The sequence below is a fragment of the Lactuca saligna genome, chromosome 1, assembly GCF_052625555.1.
Source record: "Lactuca saligna cultivar CGN05327 chromosome 1, ASM5262555v1, whole genome shotgun sequence".
Classification (NCBI taxonomy): Eukaryota; Viridiplantae; Streptophyta; class Magnoliopsida; order Asterales; family Asteraceae; genus Lactuca; species Lactuca saligna.
The window spans coordinates 114,238,258-114,248,225 of NC_136417.1; the positions used below are offsets into that span (position 1 = coordinate 114,238,258).

The window sequence follows — 9,968 nt, forward strand, 5'->3', positions numbered from 1 at the left end:
ATCAACAAACTTCAACAATTGTATACCAACAAGAAATTACTAACCGTAACTCTATATGGATGAATGCTTTTATGAGGATAAACCTCAGCACCAACAGAAAAGCACTCAACACATACATCAAAATCAGAGCAACAAGCACTCAACACAAAGAAGAGGACCTAACTTTAACTTCATGTAATTTTAGTTAATAATAGAAAAGAATCCTCTCCCTTTGTTACTTCCTTTTCCACAACCACTCCCTTTGTTTTTGCTTTTTCACCAACACCATAGTTCCCCCCTTTTCTTTCTTTCCACTTTTATCTGCAAACATTATTAAAATTAAATAATAATAATAATAATAATAATAATAATAATAATAATAATAATAATAATAATAACAACAACAACAACAACAACAATAATAATAATAATAATAATAATAATAATAATAATAATAATAATAATTACCAACCCTTTTGCTTTCTCACTAAATATTCAGAGGTTCAGGGTTTTCAGGGAAAAATGATAATGACCTTTATCTTTATCTAAATTCACTCGATCGAAATTCCCTTTGTTTTTCTTACTTCGACTTGTGATACTTGCTAGAACAGAAGAAGCAATCTCATTGGCTCCATAACTAATTCAACTCAATATTCCACTAGATGATGATCTACCAAGTCCTTTAACATATAAAGGGGATAAAATCAATTTTTAAAAAGGATGACCCCTCTGGTTGATCTATCACCTCAGTCCACCTTATAGCCCATTGGTGTAAAACTTGCCCAACCTGCTGTTATGAGTCTAAAGCAATATTCAATAGAAAACTCAAGATTCAAATGAATCGTATTATGCACCTAGCTAGCTTGTTTAGCTATACATATAATTAAACAACTTTAAAAAGGGTACATAATGAGTGAACATACTGCCAACTGGCTATTAATTTTAAAGAGTATTGCATGTGTCGTGTAGTGTTAATTTAAAAAAGAAAGAAATCAAGTGAAACTCCATCATATATATATATATATATATATATATATATATATATAGAGAGAGAGAGAGAGAGAGAGAGAGAGAAAGAACCTGTTGTGCCTGAAGATAAGCATATTTCCAAAAATGCCCTTGCACAACAAGGTGGATTGCAACCATTACTGGATTCCAAAAATGCCCTTGCAGGACAACAACCTGTTGTGCCTGGAGACAAGCATATTTCCCTTGGACGCCCTTTGCAAGCCCAAACGGAGAACAGGTTGACAAGGGCAATATCGGAAGGAGGAGCTAACAAAAACCATGTGTTAAGAGTTAGAAACTTAGACTTCACAATGAAGAAATAAATAAACAATGGTTTGAGAAAAATTTGACAAAAATAGACAAACCTGCCATATGCATATTGTGGAGAAATGATTTTGATTCCTCTTTAGTAAGTGATCCAACTAACCATGGTAAAACACATCCAGTTACTCTAAAAGGCATTACACATAAACTTTGGTATAAGAGCTCTCGTTGTCTTTTAGGAGTAAAATGCTTGTGTGCAAGTGGGAGAACCTGAAATTGAAATCACATAAGGGCGTTATGGTAAATAAAAGTCATAAAAAGAAAGACTAGTGATTCACTATTTCACTCATTCACCTGAAGTTCTTCATTTTGAAATGTTTCTCAATGATGGACATGATATGATCAACATGTGAGCATAACTTTGAACAAAATTCAGATAAAGATGAATTTGCTCCATCTTTTTCTATGCTTTCAATCAAACATCTAAATTTTTCAAAGTCACTCTCTTCTTCTGTGTGTTCTTGGGCGAATGACAGCTCAGCATCTACAGCAGGGAATATAACTTTATCTTCTTCAATAACGCATTCAAAAGGATAAAATTAATATCAAAGTATCAATGTTTCAATATGCAAACTTGTCAAATTCACGTGATTGCTACAGAAGGGTACCTATGGAATATGCAAACTTCTGGAATAAATTGGAGTCTTTTATTAAATGCGGATATATCTGAAAAGTCTCCAGATAACTGTATCCTTCTAGCCGTTTCAGCTATATCAATTAATTCTTTTATTATAGCTTTGTACCAGTGTAATATTTCATCTACAGGGCGATCAGGTAGTGAATCTATGGAATCGTCAATTGACCTCAAGAAAGATTCTCGTTTTTTAGGTCTGGAAGATAAACATGGACAATAATGCCCTTCCTCACACTCTTCAGAGCTTTTTCGCTTTTTAAAACCATTTGCACCATCCATCCACATGAATATAATCTTAAATTAGTATAAGAAGTAATTTGTCAAATAGGAACGAGAAAATGAGTAAAAGATGAACATGGACAAAAATACCCTTGCTCACCTGTTGAAGTAGCTTTTCTTATGGGATTACTTTGCATAAACAATTATGCATCTCATGGCGTTCTTCAGAAAATACAGAAGCTGAAAGCCATGGAAGAAACTCTGCCATCATGTTTATAGGAATGCTGCATAAAAATTGCCAAACTAACGAAGCTTGTTCCTCAAATGAAAATTTCTCAACGAGCAAGGGGAACACCTAAAATGATAATTAACAATTTTTTTGTTTAAATATTGAGATAATAACATGATTCTTGGATAAACTTGTTAGACATTATTACCTGTTCTTCTTCTTTGGACATGTGTTGATTGATTGATGTTTGAAGGGCACCTGTGCAGGATGCTAATTCTCTTATGAAGCTTTCTTCATTTTGCATGTCTGAATCCAGTAATGTGAACAGTTGATCAAAGATGACACTTTCGCCCTCGTGTTCAAGAGAATACATTCTATCCATGTTCTTGACACGGTCGTCTAAGGCTGGAAAAATAACCTGAAAGTATGAAAGAAATAAACATGTTACAAATCTTATGCAGCATAGCACCATATCATTTTAAAAAGAAGCCACTGATAAGAAAATTAGTAGGATTATTATGTGAAAGTGCAATTCTTCTGTAGTAGCTGGAATATCCCCTGAACACAATATTTCGAACATAACCAAGTTAACATACAAAAACCCTAACAACTTACACATCCATGAAATCAATAATAGATGTGCAAATCGCAAAAACATAATCTTCCTTGAATTCATTGAATCTTCTAAGTTTCTATTCACTGATATTGCATTCTTGAGATCAACAGAAGGCATCAAATTCGAATCTTGACTTGTGTTCATATGATGAATAAACATATAAGCAAACTCAAAGAAGACGATGATAAATGGAAGGAGAAGAGGGGTGATGGTTGAGTACACGAGTCCAAGAAAGTGTAATCGAGGCTCGGTTACAGGCCAAAGCAATGAACCAAGATCCATGGTTTCCTCTGTCTTCGCCGGGATGGTGACTGATTCAAGAACTCTTTTAGTTGCTGAAGCGCGGTTCCAGTTATGATGCTTCTGGGAAACACGTTGATATGTAAAAAAAGATGAAAGAGATTAGAATGTCGCATACGAAGATACTTCCTCCATATGGAGCCTAAATAGAATTTGGATCAAAGAGATTAGAAGGTCGCATACAAATAGTATACAGCAAAGAATAATTTGATTTATTACTGATAGATCTTTGAGGAGGTGAAGTGTGAAGAAAGCTATGGGGGCTAGGTTTCCTTTACGATTCTAGGGTTTGATGAATTGTGTTAATCGAACGATACATCCTAGGAGATAACTGCTTGCTCTTTCATGGGACTTTCTTTGAGAATTTTAACAAATAACGAGCATACACCGGTGTTCAACACTCTCAGGATTACGACTAAGCAATCTGATTACAGACGCAGTGTTCTCCTGACCTTCTGGAGATTGAGAAATGAACGAGAAGAAAATGTAGAGAGAGAAAAAAAAAAGTCTGAGAACCATTTGAAGAAGTTAACGAATTCAGATGAGAAATTAGGGCTCCTATGAAGTTGTATCTCTTCCGTCGAGAACCCCTATGGGTTTGATCTGTTCAAAAGACGGGATTATATTGCGATTTTGTTGTGGGAAAAAAGAGGATTGGTGATGCTATTAGGGTTTTTGGGTATCATAGTGAGAAAGATAGAGAGAGAAAGAGAGAGAGAGAAGAGAGATGGAAATAAGGCAGAGGGAAACAATGGCGGTCTTTCAAACTTTTGGGATTTTCGTTTCCCCCCAGCTGCAAAAGAAAAGAACGCGCCTTTCATTAAAAAAATATAAAGTGACATTTCTAGACGACGCCCATTTTTAAATAAGTGCCCTCCGTGTTTTTTTTTTTTTTTGTTCGATATTAATTTTAGGGTACGTATAAAAGCGTGTCCACTATCCTTCAAATTTTAGAAGAGATAACATTATTTTTAGGGCACACGCTTTTGCGTATCTTAAATCACCGCGTGTCATTGTTTGCGCGTCATTAAAGGGCTATTTTCTAGTAGTGTACTTTTACAATAACCGGTTTTCACAGATGAAGATTTCTTGTTTTTTAAAGGTTTTCACTTACAATGTATTTTCTGGAAAATATATGATTCTCTAGGGTTTTCTACTACTTATAAACGTAAATTGCAGCTTTTCATACTAACGGTTCTAATGCATGTTATACAAAAACTCACACTAAACTCTTATGAACTCACCAGCTTTATGCTTATATTCGTTTTCAAAATAACTTGTATCCTCAGGTCAAAGATAGACAGGTACAGGTGCAGCATTTTGGAGAAGGTGGAGCATACAAGATCCATCTCTTATTTTTGTATTACTTTTGGTGTTTGTTGAACATTACAAAACACACATGTAATTAAACTCACTATGTAAATGAAATGGTTGTATGTTTCTTGTTTTTACTATTATGCAATTGTCATAATACTGTACATAACGTCTTCCACCCCAAAACGTATTCCGTTGTTATCGGTTTTAGGGTGTGACAGCTATCTCCTTAAAATCTCTCTTCATGAAAGCGTTTCCTCATAATCATTTTCATGAAGGAGAGAAACCTTATGACACTTAGATTTTATGGTGCATGTGTTCCTATCCATGTGAATTTTCCATAACCATAATCGAAAGATAATATTTGTGACAAATTCAAACTCTTATGGACAGACCTTGTTCATTCATAATTTCTTGACATCAAGGGTCCCACCATTGCTTCCAAGTTATCTAGCAACTCACCTATGCCAGTCAATGTACTTTCATCGAACAAGGTGCTTGCCTTATGCAGTCTATTGAGAACTCGTAGAACTCATATGCATAATCACTCAACTAGATTGTCACATAAATAGAATTTTTTCAATACGATAGGTTACAAACTTCAAGTTTTATGCTAGTGATCATTGATTAGGTTTACTCTTTATTTGTTCTTGAGGCTTTTCAAGATCATTTATACTCCCACTGACCTCTTGACATATATGATTCTCTTGTCAAGAAACATTCCTTGACAAAACAAATATTCAAGAGTTAGTGTGAAATTATATCAAGACTAACACTTAATTTAATAGTGTTACAAACCTACTTAAGATGTGTCACTTAATGTAACAATCTTAATATTCAATAGTGCAACGAAGTATGATTTATCTTAACAACTTAACCACTATAGCAATTCCTGATTCCTCTTCTTAGCCAAACTAGTGCACCAAGGTGTCCTTAGAGGATGAATTGTAATATGGTTCTTTACAATTAAGACGATCATAAAACCTGATAAAGAAGTACTCTCCCTTCTTCTTAGATTGGAGAAACTTCTTATCTTTCGGCCTAATTGATTCTTCTTATTCGTTCTGCCATTCATTGAAACTTTTTATTGGTTCAGAATCGTGCTTAATCCTATAAGCATAACCACATTCACTAATCCTTTAGTAAATATGAAGAATAATATTATTGTTATTTATGACGGACTTAACTGGTGCACAACACTGTGAACCCGTTCTCCTAGTCCTTCACTTGACTCTTTGTCAAGGATTTAGTCTTAAAACTTCTAAGTATCAAGATTTCCATACATAACATGATTCAAATCATATGATACCAAGATTTTGTCCAATTGAAACATGGGCGATGGAAATCTTTCCTTACTAAGAAAATTTCCATAAATAATATAACTAAGAATCACATCCATTTATTATTGAAATATGCAAACATCAATTTTCCACAATGATTTCATTGCAAAGATATAAATTAATAAGTCAAACCAAAAATTATATTATTCATAAAAGTAGCGGAAAACATGTCCTTACAATGCAAAATCAATTGGAAAACTATGTAATCAAATATTCCTAACAAATCTATCATAACTCTCTAACTAGCAGCTCTAAAAATCCGATCATGAATCATGTGATCAAAACCCATTTATTCGTGATCGGACACAGCGTGCTTCTTCCTTTCTTTTCTACAATCGTACACATACAAAAATGTAATCTTATTATATCATGCATTTAGAATCAATGAATATGAATTTAACAGAGTTAGATAATGGCTAATACCTAAAGTAGAGCCATTAGTCTTGACTCTCCCATCTCTTAGATCTCTCAGGTATATAGGGAAGCTTCGTCTCCAATGCCCATTCTCTTGGCAATGAAAGCAAATTGACTCTTTTGGAACAGCACACGCAACTACCTCATACTTTCCCTTTCTCTTATGGTCGAACTCTTCGACCATGGCATGCCTTTTGTTGTCGTCGCCTATGTCCATGGAAGTTTGGAAGGCAGATCTACCAATCAACTTTGCTTTTCCAATGCGCCAAATCACTTCTGATTCAACAGCAACAAGCATATAGGTGAGATCAATGAGGGTCACGTCGTGGTCCATCATATAGTACTCTCTTACGAACTCAATATATGAATCAGGAAGCGATTGAAGAACCCAGCCAATAGCCAGCTTCTCACAGAAAATGACTCTTAACATTCTTAACCTATCAATGTGCAACTTCATCCCTAGGACGTGTGCACACACCAGCTTTCCTTCTTCATGTTTTATCACCAACAGGGCTTGACTGAGCTCGAACTTTTCAAGCCTTTGAACTTGTGGGTTAGGGAGAACAATAGGAGGAGGTATGGGATGATTTCTTGTTCCTTGATCGAATCGTGGAATATCATCTTCATATGGAAGGCTTGTTCCATGGGATTTGGGAAGACCATAGTTGTTAGATTTTGACATCTACAAAATGGGAGAAAATTCAAGTTACTTGATTAAGTCCTTAATAAAACACCCAAATGAGATATTATGGCTAGGACCCAACACAATATCCTACAAATTGGAAGATGGATGTCGTAATCCAACTTGCAGAACATTTGAAGGTAAGTGAATGATGATTCACTAATTTTCCACCATGAAAAACGAAAAAGAATTTAAGTTTTAAATGTATTGAAAAACTCCTAGATCTTTTGATATTCATCGAACTTTTCAATGGCATGTTTAAATCTCGATATGCCCTTCGATTTGTGATTGGGATGCCGAGGATCACAAAACATGGTGTTAATAATCATGCAAATATACATGGTGCCCCCAATGTTACAGTCACCTATTCGATGTGGCGGTTAACAACACACGCTCCACCGAACTATGACAAATATTGAGTCACCCTTTGCTACCAATGCCAAACCCAACTTTGTGTGCCGGTTAACCACACACGCTCCACTAATTGTCTCGACAAGGGCACAAAGTGTAATTCCATGGAATTGCATCGATTTAACTTTTTCCTAAAGTGATTAAGATTGGGAATTTTTTTTTGTAAAAAAACATTTAGATACTTAATTCATTATACTTTTAATGAGGAGAGGGTTTGCCCTATCCTACCCATTCGGTTAACGACCCTCCACCAATCAAGGAAGCGGTGGGTGAGAGTGGACACCCATTAGACGACCATTTTATAGGGCATAACCTTATACTCCCCTTATAGATTAGCTTCGTGAATGAGGCCTACTAACGGTAAGACAAGTAGTTTAGGTTAAACATATAAAATATTAGACTTTTAATGTTATATATAGTATAGGGTGTATTTTACACTTTTAAAATACTAAATGGTTTAATTTTATAAATTACACTTTTAATTAAATTAAATATAAACCATATCATTATGGATTTATTAACTCTCTTTTAATTATACCTTTAATTAACTTAATAAAACCATAAGGATGTAATTTGAACTTTATCAAAACTAGAGTTTTAGAATTTAAATTTTCAAAAATTAAACTGTTAATCAAAATTTAAATTTCAAAACTTGAGGGCAAGTTTTAAAATATTAGGGTATAGAATTTTAATATTTACAAATTAACCTTTTAATCAAAATTTTAAATTCCAAAACTTGAGTACAAATTTTGAAACCTTTCAAAATATTAGGGTTTAACTATTTAAACTTCAAAACTAAACATTTAAGGTTCAAATTTAAACTATAAAACCTAAGGGGTGTAAGTTGAAGTTTTTCAAACTTACTAGGTCAAATATTCGACTAATAATATATTATCCATATTTAATCAAATCCATCAATTTTGATGAGGATAACCATTCCGAACTTAAAAATTCGGATTTTGGCAAGAGAAACGAGTTTTGGCAATTATCCTCAACAAAATCTGGCAGAAAATTCAAAAATCTCGGCACCAGAGCCCTGGACTCGTCGAGTCCACAATGGAACTCGTTGAGTAGGACCTAGTCGTCGAGTCCATTCATGGACTCGGCGAGTCTACCAGTCAGAACCCAAAAAAATCGATTTTCAAGCAATAAACGATCAATTATGCATCAATTCATCAATAAACAGCCCTAGGCTCTTATACCACTAATGGGTTTTGAGCACTACAACATTCCTATGGTGTAAATGAAAACCCTAAAGCTTTCGATCTAGTTTGTCTAATGAACATGCAATAATCATTCATAGCCATAAACCCTAGATCTAGCATGTGATAATCGATATTAAGATAAGAATAGGGTGTAGATCTTACCTTTGATTGTTATGTAGTAATAACAATCTATTCCTTCTTGTAATTGCCTTCTAAAAGCTTAGAGTCACAAGTGTCACTCCTCTAATGGCTCACAAACACAAAGAGCAAGAGGATGAAGAAGGAGAAGAGGAGAGGCACCCAAAAACATCTAGAAACCCTAAGGAAACTCTTAGCTACGTTTTTGGTGCCCTAGGGGTCCTTAAATAGTGAGGCTGTTAGGGTTATCTAACAAGGAAAACCTAATTTGACTGCTTAAGCCCTAAGCAGCCCATGGACTCCCTCCTTAGAGGCCTTGGACGATTTCTAATGGGTTTCCCCATGGAATTCGTCCACTCCTCTAATATGGAGTCCATTAGCCCAATATTCAACTATCACACAATTGATAGTTCTAGTCCCCTAAGCTTAATTAATCTCTTTTAACCACAAAATTAATTCTTAATTAATTATTGACTAATATTAATTAAACACTATGATTTCTCCTTTAATATATTATTCTCATAATATATTAATAATTCATAATTAATCCTCTCTCTCCATAATTCATCCTATCAAGTTGCTTTGGTGAAGGCAACCCAAAAGGACCATGCACCATCGGGTCAAGTATATACCAAAATAGTTATATTAGACACTAATCCAACAAGACCATCAATGGGGTGGTTGTTGGTATAAAAGAGGATCAGCTCGTGCCTAGGGTAAGGCGAACAGTATTGTTGCTGAATATATCCCTGTAATGAGAAGAGGGTCATCGGGGTCTGAAGCGAGGTTGGGCATATATAGCTCTCGATGGGGTGAGACCCGTGGGTGTGGCCCTTTGGGTGGTATAGAATGGGGTGAGACTCATAGGTGAGGCATGTATGATTATGGCAATGTAGGTGAGACATGGTAGAGACCGGTTGGTTCAAAGTACTGGATCATGGATTTAGTGGAATGGATATATGGTCAGTGAGTGGCATAAAGTGACGCATAGGCTAGGGTAGCCTTGTTAGTTGGGCTCTCAGGAATCTGGTGGCTGGACCAGGTGTGAGACTTGCAGTCTTAGCGGTGGTTTGGGGATTTTCAGATCCCGGTTTAGTGATTAGTCGCCATGAATCGGAGGATATCGGGGGAAATGCAAGTACAAGTCCTTGTATG

At 35.2% G+C, this 9,968-nt stretch overlaps 1 pseudogene; it reads right to left on the reverse strand.

Moving 5' to 3' along the window:
• Nucleotides 1-214: 214 nt before the first annotated feature.
• LOC145010628 (zinc finger protein BRUTUS-like) lies at nucleotides 215-6,675 on the reverse strand (annotated as a pseudogene).
• Nucleotides 6,676-9,968: the final 3,293 nt, after the last annotated feature.